This window comes from Tamandua tetradactyla, chromosome 20, assembly GCF_023851605.1.
Source record: "Tamandua tetradactyla isolate mTamTet1 chromosome 20, mTamTet1.pri, whole genome shotgun sequence".
Classification (NCBI taxonomy): domain Eukaryota; kingdom Metazoa; phylum Chordata; class Mammalia; order Pilosa; family Myrmecophagidae; genus Tamandua; species Tamandua tetradactyla.
The window spans coordinates 56614869-56629343 of record NC_135346.1 but is presented as its reverse complement, the minus strand read 5'-3'; the positions used below and the strand labels follow the sequence as shown (position 1 = coordinate 56629343).

Sequence of the window (14475 nt, the reverse complement as noted above, 5' to 3'; positions counted from 1 at the left end):
GGATTACCTGAGAGCCGGATCCATGCTTTAAAGGGGGGAGAAAGCGACTGCCCCATTTGCTTGATGTTTCCTTATGATATATTGTGGTGTCTGGGGAGGAAAACCACAGAGGTGACATAACCATGTTTCTTTTATTCCTTTTCCTTTTTTTTAGAGCAGTTGTAGGTTTGCAAAAAAAGCACACAGAAAGTGCAAAATAACCATATACCACCCCTCCCCCGGCCCTGCACACACATGCACACACCCACACACCCACACACTACACAGTTTTCCTTATTATCAACACTTTGCATTAGTCTGGTACCTCTGAACAATATTATTATAATTATATTGTTAACTATAGTCCATGGTTTTACTCTTTGTGTTGTACAGTTCTAGGGGTATTATTCTTTTTTATTTTTATTCTGGTAACATATATACAACCTACAATTTCCCATATACACCAGTTCCAAATGTACCATTCAGAGGTGTCCACTGCATTCACAATGTGATGCTACCATCGCCACCACCCTTTAGCAAAACTCTTCTATCACCCCAAGCAGACATTCTGTCCCAACTAAACATCATTGTCTTTTGAAGTCCCTTGAAATGTTTTTTCTGTGTAGTTGTGCCCCTGCCACGCCAACTGGATATAGTTAGGTCCATTTGCTTCATTTTACTTTGATTTTTAGGGATTTATTTTCTATTTAATTTCACCTTATCATTATGCAAAATATGTATATGTTTCCAACATTAAACCTCTGAAAAAAGGTATAATCAAATAGAATTGTAGACTATAGTTAAAAAAGTTATAGTCAAATAGTAATAATCAAATATAGTCCCTATTCCTTCACCAATTTTAAATGATTTTAAAATCATAATTAAAAAATTATGACTTAGCTTTCCATTTTTTAAATATAAATAAACTATATACATGTGAGTATCCATATGTATATGTGTATTCACATCTTTTCATTCTTAGAAGACTAATAATCTACTCCACACACTTTATCTTCCTTGCTCTTTTCACATAACAGCGCCCCCTAGAGGGCCCTCCATCGGTGTAAATGGACCTCGCTCTCCTTCCTTTTCATGGTCACACTGGACTCCACCAGTGGCTCTACCCAGTTCATTCAACCAACATCCAACTGGTGGACATTTGAGATGCTTCCATCTTTTGCTATTACACAGAGCCCCTCCTCCCCCACTTTATTTTTATTTGCAGTTACCTGTGTATCTTTTTGCTTCCTTTGCTTTTTAAACTTTCATATTTATTTTTTTCTTTAGACGTATCTCTTGTAAGGAGTATAGCATTGGATTTGGCTTTAGTAACCAACCTAAAAAGTCTATTTATTTTAATAAGTGAGTTAAGCCCATTCGTATTTATTGATACATTGATGTGAATCCCCTTAGGTTTGTCATATTATTTTGTGTTATATTTATATGTCTATAAGTCATATATATGCATATATATATATGTATATAAGTATGTATATAATCCTGCTCTTTTAGTATATCTTATGTTATTTAGGGAAATTTGTTTTTTAATTTTTGTTGTAGCAGATGCCTTTACACATTTATGCAATTCCCTTAGTTTTGCACCCCACCCCAATTCCCTGCCTTTTTTTGTTAGTGTCTATTGAATGTCTACTTTGAACAATATTGAAATACACTAGAAACCACTTCTCTTCCACTCTCTCTTCCCCAACATATCATTTTAAGTAATATCCTTTTATTCCCTGTTAATACCTATAAGGCAATAAGTGAGTTTACTTCTCTTGGACTGAATCCCCCCTGCCAACTTCTCCCTCATTTCTTAATAATTATCTCCCTTCCAATCAGCATTTAATATTTATACCAGTAGCAAAATATATACAGATAAATAGATGGTAGAGAAATATAGAAACAGATATTTTAAATCAGAAAATGCATGCATATATTTTTTAATGGTAGAAATATATTTAATAGTCATCACCAGCCTTAATGCCTGTGTTTCTCTAATCCTCAAAGTTGTCTGAAGGTCATTCCATAATACAAGTTCCTGGAATCAGTAACCCTGAGCTCCTTCTCAAAACTGTCTGCCTGTGAAAGTCTGCACAGCTGGATGTGAAGACTGTGGTTCCCACTCTTTTCCTTGATTACATTGAATATGTTTGCCCATGTCTTCTAGAATAAAGCAACTCAAAAAAAATCTGACAGCGTTTGGTTTTCTTTTCTTCATAAGTAATTTGGGGCCTTGATACCCAGAATATACATTTATTATTTTAAAAAATGTAACCATTTACTAGAAAAAGCCTCAATATTGATCATTCTGGGTGGATTTCTTTTTTAGGTAAAAGTGTTCCCTTTCTATATTTAGTGGTAAGTGGTCTTTTATTTGGGGACTGTTTTCTTGAATTATAGTTCTTAGAATTTGTTCAGTTCATTGCTTTGATTTTCTTCTTTAGGAATAATAACCATATACATTTGCTTCTCTTGCACATCTATTAATTTCTCTCAATCCTTTTAAACTCCTTTTTTCTTTCTTTTTGAGTTCTACAATTTTCTTCTTTCCATCTTTTGTTTCCCTTGAAGCATTTCCGATTGTCATTATTTGCTCTTGTATTCTTTCAGGTTTATCTTCATTTCTGAAACGATTTCTTTCATTTCCAGTTTTTTACCACCTTTCCTCACCTTTCTTTTCATACCTTCCTTTTATGCGACCACCTCATTTCTGAGTATTTCTTGTTCTAATTTAGGTTGTTCTTTCATAGCTTTGATTGTTTTCTTAATCATGTTTAACTCATATTCAAATATAACAGCTTTCATCTGTTTTGTGGTCTGCCTTGCTGGTATGCTTTCATTATCCATGGGGATGTTTTTTATTCCTTGGAGAACATTTATTTTTTAAGTCAAATGATTCAATTTAAAGGAAAATTTTAAGCAAATAAAAATGCATTTCTATGCGGGTATGGCAAAAATCATAAAGTAAATTACTGAGCTTGGAAATCAGCGTATCTGAGTTTAAATTCAACACAGTTTGTTAGTAAATAGAACAATTTATTTTCATAAGAAATTTTTGGTACATGTTTTGGATTTAAAGTGATTTCATTCATTTGGACACCAAGCTTGCTCCGGGATCTCCTAAAAACTCTGTCAAGGGTTGCAGAATTGAGTGCAGTTACAGAAAGTAATGATTATAAAATGCCATGATAAGGTTGCAATGGAGAAGTACCCAGAATTTGGCGGGGACTCTGGGGAAGGGAGCCAAAATCAGTCTGAAAGGTTAGGAAAAAGTTTCAAAGCTGAGACTTTGGATGAGTATGGATTTATCAAGAATGAAATTGAGGAAAGGGCATTCCAGGCAAAGATGGGGACATGTGGGAGAAAACACATGATAGAAAACCAGTAAGATCTAGCCTCCACGCAGACCAACTGAACTTGTAACTGGTATGTGTACAGTTCTGAGATTCTTCATTAATTCCTGTTTATAACCCCCCTACTGATTTTCACAGTCAATATAGCTATTGAAATAGAAAGGTAATGAGCTCATAACCTGTTTTATTTATATACTGCTGAATAAGATATTAACCCAAAGCTTAGTGCTTTAAACAGCAATCATTTATTCATGATTTCTGTGGATCAGGAATCTGGGCAAGGCGTGGTTGAGTGCTCAAGGTTTCCAATGAGATGTTACAGTCAAATCATTAGCTAGGGTTGCAGTGTCATCTGAAGATTTGACAAGAGCTAAAGGATCCACTTCCAAGATCTTACTCATGGTTGTTGACAGGCTTTAGCTCTCCTTAGACTATTGGACTAAGAGCCGCAGTTCCTCACAGGCTGTTGAACGCTGGGCCTCATATCATTGCCACACCAAATAGTTCTCCATTGGACTGCTAACAACATGGCAACTTGCTTCTCCCAACACAAATGATCCAAAAGAGGGAGAGAAAGTGTACACCCAAGATGGAAGCCACTATTTTCTTATATCCTAACTTTGGATGTGCTATGCCATTGCTTCCGTGTATTATATTAACTAGAAATAAGACCATAAGCCCATCCCAGACTTAAAGGAAAAGGATGACACAAGGACCCCAAATACCAGAAGCAAGGGTCATTAGAGGCCATCTCAGAGGCTGCCTACCACATAATTAGCCATTCTTTGTCTCCATTTATAAAGAGTTGGTGAACCAAATGCTCATGGTTATTCTCATTTTAGCTGAATTGCCTGAACATGAAACTCAATGGGTTTAAATGCCCAGCTTCATTGTCAGACTGGATTTGAATCCCATGGTACCATTTACTGCGTAATGTTTGCCAACTTCCTTAAAATTTCTGAGCCTCAATTCCTTTGACTTTAAATGGGGAAAATAGTGTTTACCAACTTACTATAAAATAGTATTGTTAGCTATAATGAGATAATGAAATAATATATGTGAAGTGTTTAGCAGAGGGATTGGCACGTAGTAGGTGCTCAGAAGTGAAAACTATTACTATTCCTAAAAGAAAAACGAAGAATGCATCACATTTTAATTTTTAACTTATCAGCATCAGAAGTACTTGAAAGTAGGGCACTTTAACCAGTAAATCTACATTATCAGATAACATTTTCCTTAGAAGACTCATAAATAGAGGTTTTAAGAAAAACCTACATTCTTACACCTGTGCTTTGAATTTATCAGTATTTTGCCCTCCACTAAACTATTTTAAGACTCTCAATTAGCTTGCTAAATCCCCATATTGGTCCACTCTAGAAGAATGATTTCAATTTCATTAGCCACGGATTATGGTTAAGGCAAAGCTCAATTTTCCTCCCCTGCTCAATAACTCTTTGAGGGGATGTGAAGGAGATGGAATTAAAGAGAATAAGAACACCAGTTCCACTGTGAATAATGAATTAAGGCTTATTTGGGGGTGTGGGTGGTTGTTGAAGTCCAAATTAGGAAAAAACTCTTTTGGAGGCAATAGTTCAAGTAACATCACTAGGCAGAGAAATAAGTTAAATAAGAAGCAGAAAGAAAGTAGAAATAAGATGGATTCAGAGCCCATAAAACTGTGCTTTAGAGCCCATGTTAGCTTGCAAGCTGTCGAAATGTGATATGCCTGAAACGGAATGACTTTTAGAAAGGGGAATTTATTAAGTTGCAAATTTGCAGTTCTAAGTGTGTGATAATGTCCAAATTAAGACAAAGCTATGAAAATGTCCAAACCAAGGCATCCAGGGAAAGATGCCTTGGTTCAAGAAGGCCAATGACATTCAGAATTTCTCTCTCAGCTGGAAAGGGACATGGCAACGTCTGCTAGCTTTCCCTCCTCATTCCATAAGACTTCCCCGGGAGCATTTTCCTTCTGCTCCAAAGGCTTTGTTGGTTCTGGTAGCTCTAAAGGTTTTTCCAAAATGGTTCCCTCTTAAAAGGCTCCAGTAAGCAACCCCACTTTGAATGGGTGGAGACACATCTCAACGTAAAACATCTAATAAAAATTACTCCCCACAATTGGGTGGGTCATATCTCCATGAAACCATCAAAAAGGTTCCACCTAGCAATATTGAATGAGGATTAAAGGACATGGCTTTTCTGGGGTACATAATAGCTTCAAACTGGCACAGAGCCCTTAGCCAGCTGTGTGACCTTGGTCACATTACCTTTCAGCCCTCATCTGTAAAGCAGCACAAGCATTGTGACTCAGATGAGAATTGTGCCTTTCTAATGCATGTGGAAAGTGAAAGGACAGAGTGGTAAGTTAGGAATTCTAGTGTGGAAGCCTCATTCTTTCCCTAGTTTCCCTAGATCAAGAACTCTCAAAATGAGAGAGGAGGAAAATAAGCACACCGTAGAGTTGGCTGCTGTGTTAGCAAACCCAGCAGAAGCTTTCTGTTTCAGGATGAAATGGCTCTTCCACAGATGCTATGGATGCAAAATTTAGGTTTCCCGTGCCAAATTTCATCTGCCCAAGGGAGATTGAATAATTACAAGAAAAAAATGGGCAAAGACAAAGAAAAACAAACAGAAAGCAAGAAAAAGAGAGAGGGAAGGTAAAGTATAAACAAGTTAAAAAACATGTCATTCCTATATTTGAAGGGAATTCAGGGATAAGTATGGAGGAGGGACATTATTGAATAGAGTTCAATTCTCCAGCATATTTAGACCCATGTCATTTTGGGACTGTGGAGCTAATCATGGTGAGATCATGAAAGAGAAACATCAAACTTGATCAAAGGCCAGAAGATCTGTAAGGGAGAAAGACAGAAAGAGATGAGGCCATTTATGCCTGTAAAGAAAAGGACAAGAAAGGATATGACTTAAGGATGACAAAGTCTTATCTTAAAAATCCCTTCTATATCAGTCCCCTTTCATCAGGACACAAATGTCCCACCCTCACCTTCCCTTCCATTGCTTTCTGCCTTTGCACTCAGGTGAACTCACTTCCACAGGGCCACCTAACCACAAGCAGGAAGCATAGCCTCAGGGTTAGGATAATGGATACTAATCTACTGTGTGACTTTGGGCCAACTATTTAATCTCATTGAGCTTCTCTTCTAAAATAATGGTAATACCTATGTTGCATAGTTATTGATGGGTGAAATGGAATAATATATATAAAGGAAAACACAATGCTGGTATGTGCTAAGAAGTATGTAATAAATAAGAAAATAATATTAATTGATATGTAAACGACAGAGAGAGAGAGATCTGAATCATATTTATCAAGGAGGAAAATACAGGATGCAGAAGTAAACTTTGAACTTCTCTTTAAATTGTCATCTCTACTGGTTAAAGCAGGGCAAGTCTTCAGTGGTAGAATGCTTGCCTTGCATGTGGGGAGACCTGGGTTCCATTCCCAGATCATGCACTCCCCCCACAAAAAAAGCAAAAACAGTGCAAGTCAAAGTTAAAAACATTGGTTTATTTGCCATTATTTTCTGAGACACCAATGCCCCATTTAAGACCTTTATTGTTATTCTTGAAAGGTTTTTTCACTTTTGTCCCAAGGCACCAAAATACCTTTAGGAAGGTATTTTGATTTGCTAAAGCTAACGAAATATAATATACCAAAAAAGGGTTGGCTTTTACAATGGGAATTTATTCACTTACAAGTTTAAAATTCTAAATGTGTAATGTGAAAAAGTCCAAAGTAAGGCACCAACAGGATGATACCCGGACTCAAGTCCAGCAACCTGTGAGCTTGGGCCCCTCTGTCAGATAGCAAGGCACACTGTGATGTCTTCTGGTACTTCACTCCTACGTTTCGCTGCTTCCAGCTTCTGGCTCCAGTGGCTTCCTCTTGGAGCTTTTGCATGTTTCTCTCTTTTGGCTTCCGTCTCTCTTAGCATCTGTGGGGCTTTTTTCTGTCTCTTATCCTCTTATAAAGGAGTCCAGTATTAGAGGATTCAGACCTACCTTGAATGAGCTATGTCACCTCTCATTTGAAATAACATAATCAAAAGATCCCACCTACAATAGGTGTACACCTACAGGAATGGATTAAAAGAACCTGGCCTTTTCTGGGGTATGTTCAATTTCAAACCATTGCAGGTGGGATGAAGGGAAGGACAGCCAACATTGGGGTGTGACTTTGTACCTGTCCCAGCATCCATCTGAGGTGACTGCAAACGCATATTAGAGTTTTAGGCAGTAATGATGACCAGCCAATTGGCATTGCATGATAGTATCTTGATGATAATAACTTGCTGGGAGCCAGTGTCTATTCTGACTAGATCTTTCATATCCTAAATATTTCTGTTATTTTCTGTGGTACTGGAGGTTTCACAGCTCGTAGCTAGAGGTCCCGACCCTGAGATAGGTTGATGACAGCTCTGGTGATTGGAAGGAGAGCTGAAATCTGGAACATTTTCAGGGTGCTGCTGTTTGGAAGGTGACTGAGATTGAGATCAACAAGGACTGTGTGGGCTCCACGGACTCCTCTCTTTCAGCTTGACCATTCCCCTGTGGGCACGCTCTTGATATAGAGTGATGACGGAAAGAAGTCTTCTCCCTGCCTAGCCAGTGACTTCCCCTTGCCCCTAGAGAATATCTGAAATGAAAGAGAGTTTCAAGAAGTTGTCACATCAGCCTCCAGTGCCTGGAGGAGCTCCTGGGAAGCTTGTTAAACTGTGGAGCACAGAGCCCACCACCAGAGTTTAATTTAGTGAGTGTGAGGTGGCACCTCAGAAACATGCATTCTTAACAAGCACACCAGGTCATTCTGATACTAATGGACTCTTGACCACTTTGAGATAATGCCCATCTGATGCAATTCGCTTATTTTGTTGATGGGAAAAATTATTCAAAGCCAGAGAATGAGCTAAAAATGGGGGCTGAATTGCAAATTGTCAATTCTCTTGAGTCTCAGACTAGGGTTCTTGATCAGTTTAGCCCAGGGCTCTGGGGACAGAGAATCTTAAATTCTTGGTTTGGGAGAATTAACAAGTACAAAGACGGAAAGATGGGAATAGGTAAAGAAACAAAAAGTCATGTGCAGCAAGTGTCAGCCAAGATAGAATGGAGAGTTCTGAATGCGTCCAAATCTTACCAATCTTCACTCTGCCACCTTAATGCCTCCCAATGACCCTAAGAGGTAGTAATTATTATCCAGTTTTACAAAAAGGAAAATGAGAATTCTAGAGAGACAGTGACTTGCCCAAGGCCACTGGGTAGTAAGTGGAGGAGCCCAGAAAATGATGATGATGGTGATGGTGATGATGAAGATGCAAACAATGACCATGTTGATGTTGATGGTGATGAGGACTATAATAACGACAAGGATGATGAGGAGGAGGAAGGTGGTAATGATATTAGCAAGTAAAGGTAATAGCTATCTTTTTCGGAGCTTGGGTGCTGGACCAATCTCTGTTAAGAACATTGCACATGGGCGGGCCGCGGTGGCTCAGCGGGCAAAGTGCTTGCCTGCTATGCCGGAGGACCTCGGTTCGATTCCCGGCCCCAGCCCATGTAACAAAAACGGAGAAACAGAATACAATAAAACAAGAAAATGTTTAAAAATGTTTCCCTTTCTTCCTTCCTTCCTTCCTTCTATCCTTCCTTCCTTCTCTCTGTCTTTCCTTTAAAAAAAAAAAAAAAAAAAAAAAAAAAAAAAAAAAACATTGCACAGAACCCCTCACTCCTATTCTAGCTCTAAGGGGTACATGTTAAGCACTTAGTCTTTCCTGTCCAAATTCAGGATTTTTAATAATAGATTACAAGTCCTCTTTCCAAAAGGGGAGAAATCCAGAGTAACTGTTCTCTTATTCTTCTTTAAGACTTTGGGAAGAAGAAACTATTGGGGAGTTGAAAACTTGAAGTTCTCACAAGCCTAAAGTACCCAAGTGAACCAAGAAGCTGAGACTGATGGAATCCACTTGCCAGGACTATATAAATAGCAACTTGCACCTACACGGTGCTTCATTTGTGCAGATCATAAAGTACATTAGAAGAACATTAAAATGTCAAGTGGGTTAAATCTGAAATGTGACCTGCCTTATTATCTTGTGAGGGGGAAAGAGCTGTCAAGAACTCAATTTTTTCTGGCTGCTTTGAACAGAGTTGGGGGCTGCTGGAATCGCTCCTGGGAAATTTGCCAATGGTCCCTTCTTAACTAAAGGCCAGGGCAGTATCTATTTTTACAGAAGGAGGTCTTTCAATTACAGAATTGAAAGATTCAGCCAATTATTATTAGGAAACTCTCCCTGGGTGTCTTTTCTAAAGAAGTCCTAATTGTTTCCAACAGTAGCTTCTCTTCTTGGGAGGCTGGCTGCAGTGTGGACCCCAGCTCCCTAGTCACCCCTCCCCACTGCTCTCTGAAAACAAGAATTTAGGCTTTTTTTTTTTTAGATCAAAGTTTCAACATTGATTGCTTCAGGAAAATATCCCCAAGGCTTATAAGTAAGGAAGCAGAGGCACTGATAAGTCTCAACATTTTACAAAACTGTACTAGCAATCCACCTTCCTGTTTGGCCACCAGAATTCCAAAGCATTGGGGAAAGTGCACAAGTTTAGCAGAGGGACAAAACCTTTGATAAGGACTGAATTCCAGATGGTTTTTGGTAGGTTGAATTATGCACCTTAACATATACTTGTTCTGAAACTTAATTTACATTCGCATCCTTGTGGGTTTGAATCCGTTGTAAATAGAACCCCTTGAAGATGTTAGTTTTAGTCCAACTGAATGAGGGTGGGTCTTAACCTGGATTACTGGAGGTCTACAAAGAGGACCCAGAGTCACAGAGGTCAAAAGGGAGAGGATTTTCCTATGTGACAGGAGGCAGAGAAAAAAGCCAAGAAACGTGAAAGATAACCAGCAGCCAGCAACAGAATGCCACAGATTTAGGGGAGAAAAACAAGCTTTGTTGATATCTTGACTTTGAATTTACAGTCTCAAAGTTGTGAGCCAGTAAATTCTTGCTGTTAAGCCAAAACAGTTTGTGGTATTTGTTACAGCAGTGTTGGCAGACTAAGACAATAAATTAAGACCATCAAGCACATCTGGCAGAAATTGAGTGAAACTGATGATGCACTTCGTTGGCCTCTACTCCGAGGGAAAACATCTGGCCTCTGAAGAGGACCGAGTTGTGCCTTTGCTGATTTCCCCTTGTGGGGGGTTGTGGGAGTGAGACAAACTTCTGATGGACTTGACGGTGGGACGGTGGCCTGAACGGTCAGTGTCTGACAAAGAACAGCACACCCATGGTAATGGGCCACCTACATCCTGTCCAGCCCAGACCTAACCCTCTTCCTTCAGCTCCCTCTGAACAGAAACCATAGAGAGGCTCAGCTCTCTAATCCTGGCCAAAGAAGAAAACTATCTATCGCCATTCACTTCCATCTAGTATCTGTTTAGGGTGCTTTTGGTTGAGTAAATAGGAGTAAAACCTCAACGTGACTTAAATAACAAAGAGTATGTATTGACGCTCACAACAGAAAAGATACAGAAATAGTAGGTTCAGGTGAGGCTTGGTTCAGTACCTTAGGAGCCAGTGGCAGCAGGAATGACAACAACTGCTCACATTTGCAGAGTGTTTTCCTATTTGCCAAACATTCCTCTAAAACTTTTCATATTTGACTTATTTAATTAAAAGAAAAACCCTGTGAACTAGTTATTACCACGTCCTCTCCATTCATGAAGGAATAGAGGCAATGAGAGGTTGAGTAACATGCCCAATATCACACAGCTTGTAAGCAGAGAAACTAGAGTTGAAAACTTGGTGGTCTAACTTAAAGCTCGGACTCTTAACATCTATACTACATCAGCTCTATGTGTGCTACCCTTGAAGAACTCGTGCTTCAGCGGGGAGACAGAGTAAAGAGATAATCACAAAGCAATGTGAGGCATGCAATGCCATAGGAGATAATACTGGGATGCACACAGCCCTGCAAATCTATCTGACATCTCCAACCGCACAACCAACTGAACCCAAATTGTCTGAGACAGGCAGCCTTTCAACCTGTCTGAAGAAACACTGGTGTTAATGGCTTCAGAAGTGTCTTCCCCAGCTTTCTACTTAGGCTTTTTTTTTAAAGGCTGCATTGCTCATAATTATTTGTGTCTCTTTCAAGGAAAGAAAATCCCTTGCTACTGGGAGTTTTTGCCTTTCTTCTCAGTGTGATCTCAGCAGCCTCTGGCTGACATGGTAGGAAAGTGGAGCATCAGCAGAGGTCCCAGGATGCCAAGTATGTCAAGACTGGATATGAGACAAACATTCCATGCTGTGGGCAGGAAGGAGATGGTAGCAAAGGCAGGTCGGAGTCAGGCCAGAGTAAGTGGGATCCCAGCTAACAAGATCTGTACCATGGAACCAATCATATCTACTCTCCAAGCTTCCCTTTTCTCCCCTGTAAAGGTAGTAATATCTGCCTATTAAAATTTTAGGATTAAAGTTATCATACTCACAAGACTCTTTCGGTCCATTACCAGGCACATTCATTAAATGCTTGTCATTGCTGTAATTTTCACTTGTCATCTGAAGTATTCAGTAATTTGGAATCACAGTAGAACCTTGTCTTTCTTGAACATAATATTTGGTCCTTCCCTTCACATGTAAATTCAGTTCATCGCCCAGTAACTGAAATCTTGGCATGGTCCTGTAATTTGTCACCCACCGTTATAGGTACAATAATTCCTAGGTAGAGTCTGGGAAGTCAGTTAAAATCAGGCATTTTATAGAGAAGATGGTATGCTTTAGTTGTAGTCATAAATCTGTAGAAGGTCTCACGGCTCATCTGCATGGATGTCAGGAACCTAAATAACAAACTGATTAAGCATAACATGAAAACAACCTTGGTTGGAAAAAAGTTTTAATGGGATCACTCATAAGTCACACAACAAATTTTTATTGAATACATGCCAGGCATAGGTCTAACTGTCAGGACACAGAATGTGCACTCCAGTGTCTTGCCAAGCTTATATTTCCATGGCTCTTTCCTACAGAAAGATCCTTCTAGGCGGGGTGGATATGGAGGTTGGTCAAGAGTGCATGCAGGGAAGCCAGTTAAGAAGAAATGCTTCAATTTCAAGTGAGAAATGACATGGTCTAAGATGGCGCACAGGAATAATGAGGGGTGGGATGGATTGAGACATAGAAAGGAGAAACATAAAGGTTTATCCAAAGAGTCATATGGGGGTTATATCAAGTGGGGTGGGGTGGAGGAGGGAGTCTGCCATTGAGGCTGGACACTGGACAAAATCCTATACTGCAATGTCTGGGGTCTTATGTGTTATTAACTGTTCAGTGACAATCCTCAAGAAATTCTGAATCTAAATTTCTATCCCAAGCAAAATTGGAAAAAAATGAAAAGCTCCCACACTTGATCCTTACTCATGGCAACCATGAGAAATCACTCTGAATTTCAGTTTAATAGTTAAATCTGTTGATCTCCTGCTTCCTATCTTCCTCTGATTTGGCCGCCCCACAGTTACCAGAGGAATCTTTCAAAAGAATAAATGTAACCATATGGTTCTCTACTTTAAAAAAACGCCTTCAAAAAAGCATCCAATCTCCTTAACAAAAGCCCAAATGGTTTGCCATTTTCCACCCCTACCTCTTGCTTCTGGCCCTTCTGCTCTTACCTGCCCTGTGCCCCAGCCACCCTGAGTCACTCATCGTGTCCTCCAACTAGAAGACCCTTCCTTCCCACCACCCTTGGAAAACTTCTACCCACTCCGCAAGACCCAATTCAGAGAGCTCCCTCCTGCAAAATGTTTTGGGGCTCTCGCAAGCGAGCAAAAACCCGTCCCTCCTTTGTATTGCCAGGGAAACTTCTGCGTCTCTCATTAGACAACCTGCTGCACTGCTCCTCTGCCCTCACCGAAGGCTGCAAACAGCCCTGATGTGTGCACAGCGAAGTGGGGCTATCAGGATCTGGTCAGCAGAGCCCCAGGGTAGGTCGCCTCTGGCTCTAAGCAGCTAAATAGCAGAATCACCATGGGTCACAGTGGGAAGAAGTTCGGGAAACAGTATCAATCAGACTGAGCACCTGAGTGTGATCGAGGGTCTGTCTCTTTCCGCTAGAGCTGGATACCAGGGCTGAAGTGTGTCCCATCACCTCCCATCTACAGAGCTAACCCCTAGCTCGGCATGAAGGACATGTCTGTTGGATACATGAATGCCCCCTCCACTCTCAAATGCCCTCCATCCTGCTGCAAATATCTTCTTAGTGGACCTGCACCTTGTCCCATGTCACAAGGTCACTTCACATTTGAAGGAAGGAGTGGTTCATTCAATAATCAGATCACATGCTAAGTGTTAGGTGCTGTGGGGGGCGCTGAAGTAGACCCACAATACTTTCCTCAAGGAAGGTCTCCCCACCCTGGAGAAAGTGGAATGAACAGGAGGCAATTCAATGCTAAGATGCGGTACCAATACTAAGTGTTCTAGGATTTTGTTTGTTTAAATCACTGTGAGCCCACATTGTCATACACTATGGTATTAGGTAAGAAATACCTAATACCATAGGTATTGTGATGCTAGTTCCTATGATTTTATTTGATATCATAACACAGTTTCCCTTTTCCAGCCCTGAACCCTCTTCCTGACACACATACATATTCATTTAGTAAATTAAAGTGAATTAAAATGACATTGAAAATTATCCAACTCTCTTAGATAAGTAGAGATACCCCAAGAGGTCCCAGAATCAAGGCAGGGAACCCCTGCTGTAGGTGGCGATAGAGCAGGGAAAGCACTTGTTAAAGCTTCTTTTCTCTTTCCCCCTCCCATCCTATCAAAAGCAGCATGACCCACCAACGTGGTAGAAAAGGCATGGGCTTGGAGCCAGAATGCCCTCAGTTCAAAGTCCAGCTCTGCCTTTTCTTTGTTGTTGGAAGCTTGGGCCAACCTAATTCCCTCTTTGAACATCAGTCTCTTTCTCAGGACATTGGTAGTGAATTCCTCCTTCATGTGAGGATTAAATAGTGCCGGGGAGGGTGCAACGGTGGCTCCATGGCAGAATTCTCACCCGCCATGCCTGAGACCTGGGTTTGATTTCTGGAGCCAAAAAACAAAAAAAAAAACAAAACAGAAGT

General features: G+C 40.1%; 1 protein-coding gene and 1 long non-coding RNA gene across 9 annotated transcripts in view; one reads left to right on the top strand and one right to left on the bottom strand.

Moving 5' to 3' along the window:
• Positions 1-14475, top strand: part of LOC143664137 (uncharacterized) — an 81008-nt gene that overhangs the window by 14249 nt on the left and 52284 nt on the right. The window contains exon 2 of one of the 8 annotated variants that reach the window (XR_013166341.1): positions 9218-9408. The exons of the other annotated variants lie outside the window; for them this stretch is intronic. The gene's annotated coding sequence lies outside the window, so the exon portion shown is untranslated. Of the gene's footprint in view, positions 1-9217; positions 9409-14475 lie in introns of those variants that run through there. 8 annotated transcript variants of the gene reach the window in all.
• LOC143664139 (uncharacterized) overlaps positions 51-14475 on the bottom strand; it is a 28198-nt gene continuing 13773 nt past the window's right edge. Inside the window, exon 3 of the long non-coding RNA XR_013166344.1 lies at positions 51-90. This is a non-coding gene — a long non-coding RNA (uncharacterized LOC143664139). The remainder of the gene's footprint in view (positions 91-14475) is intronic.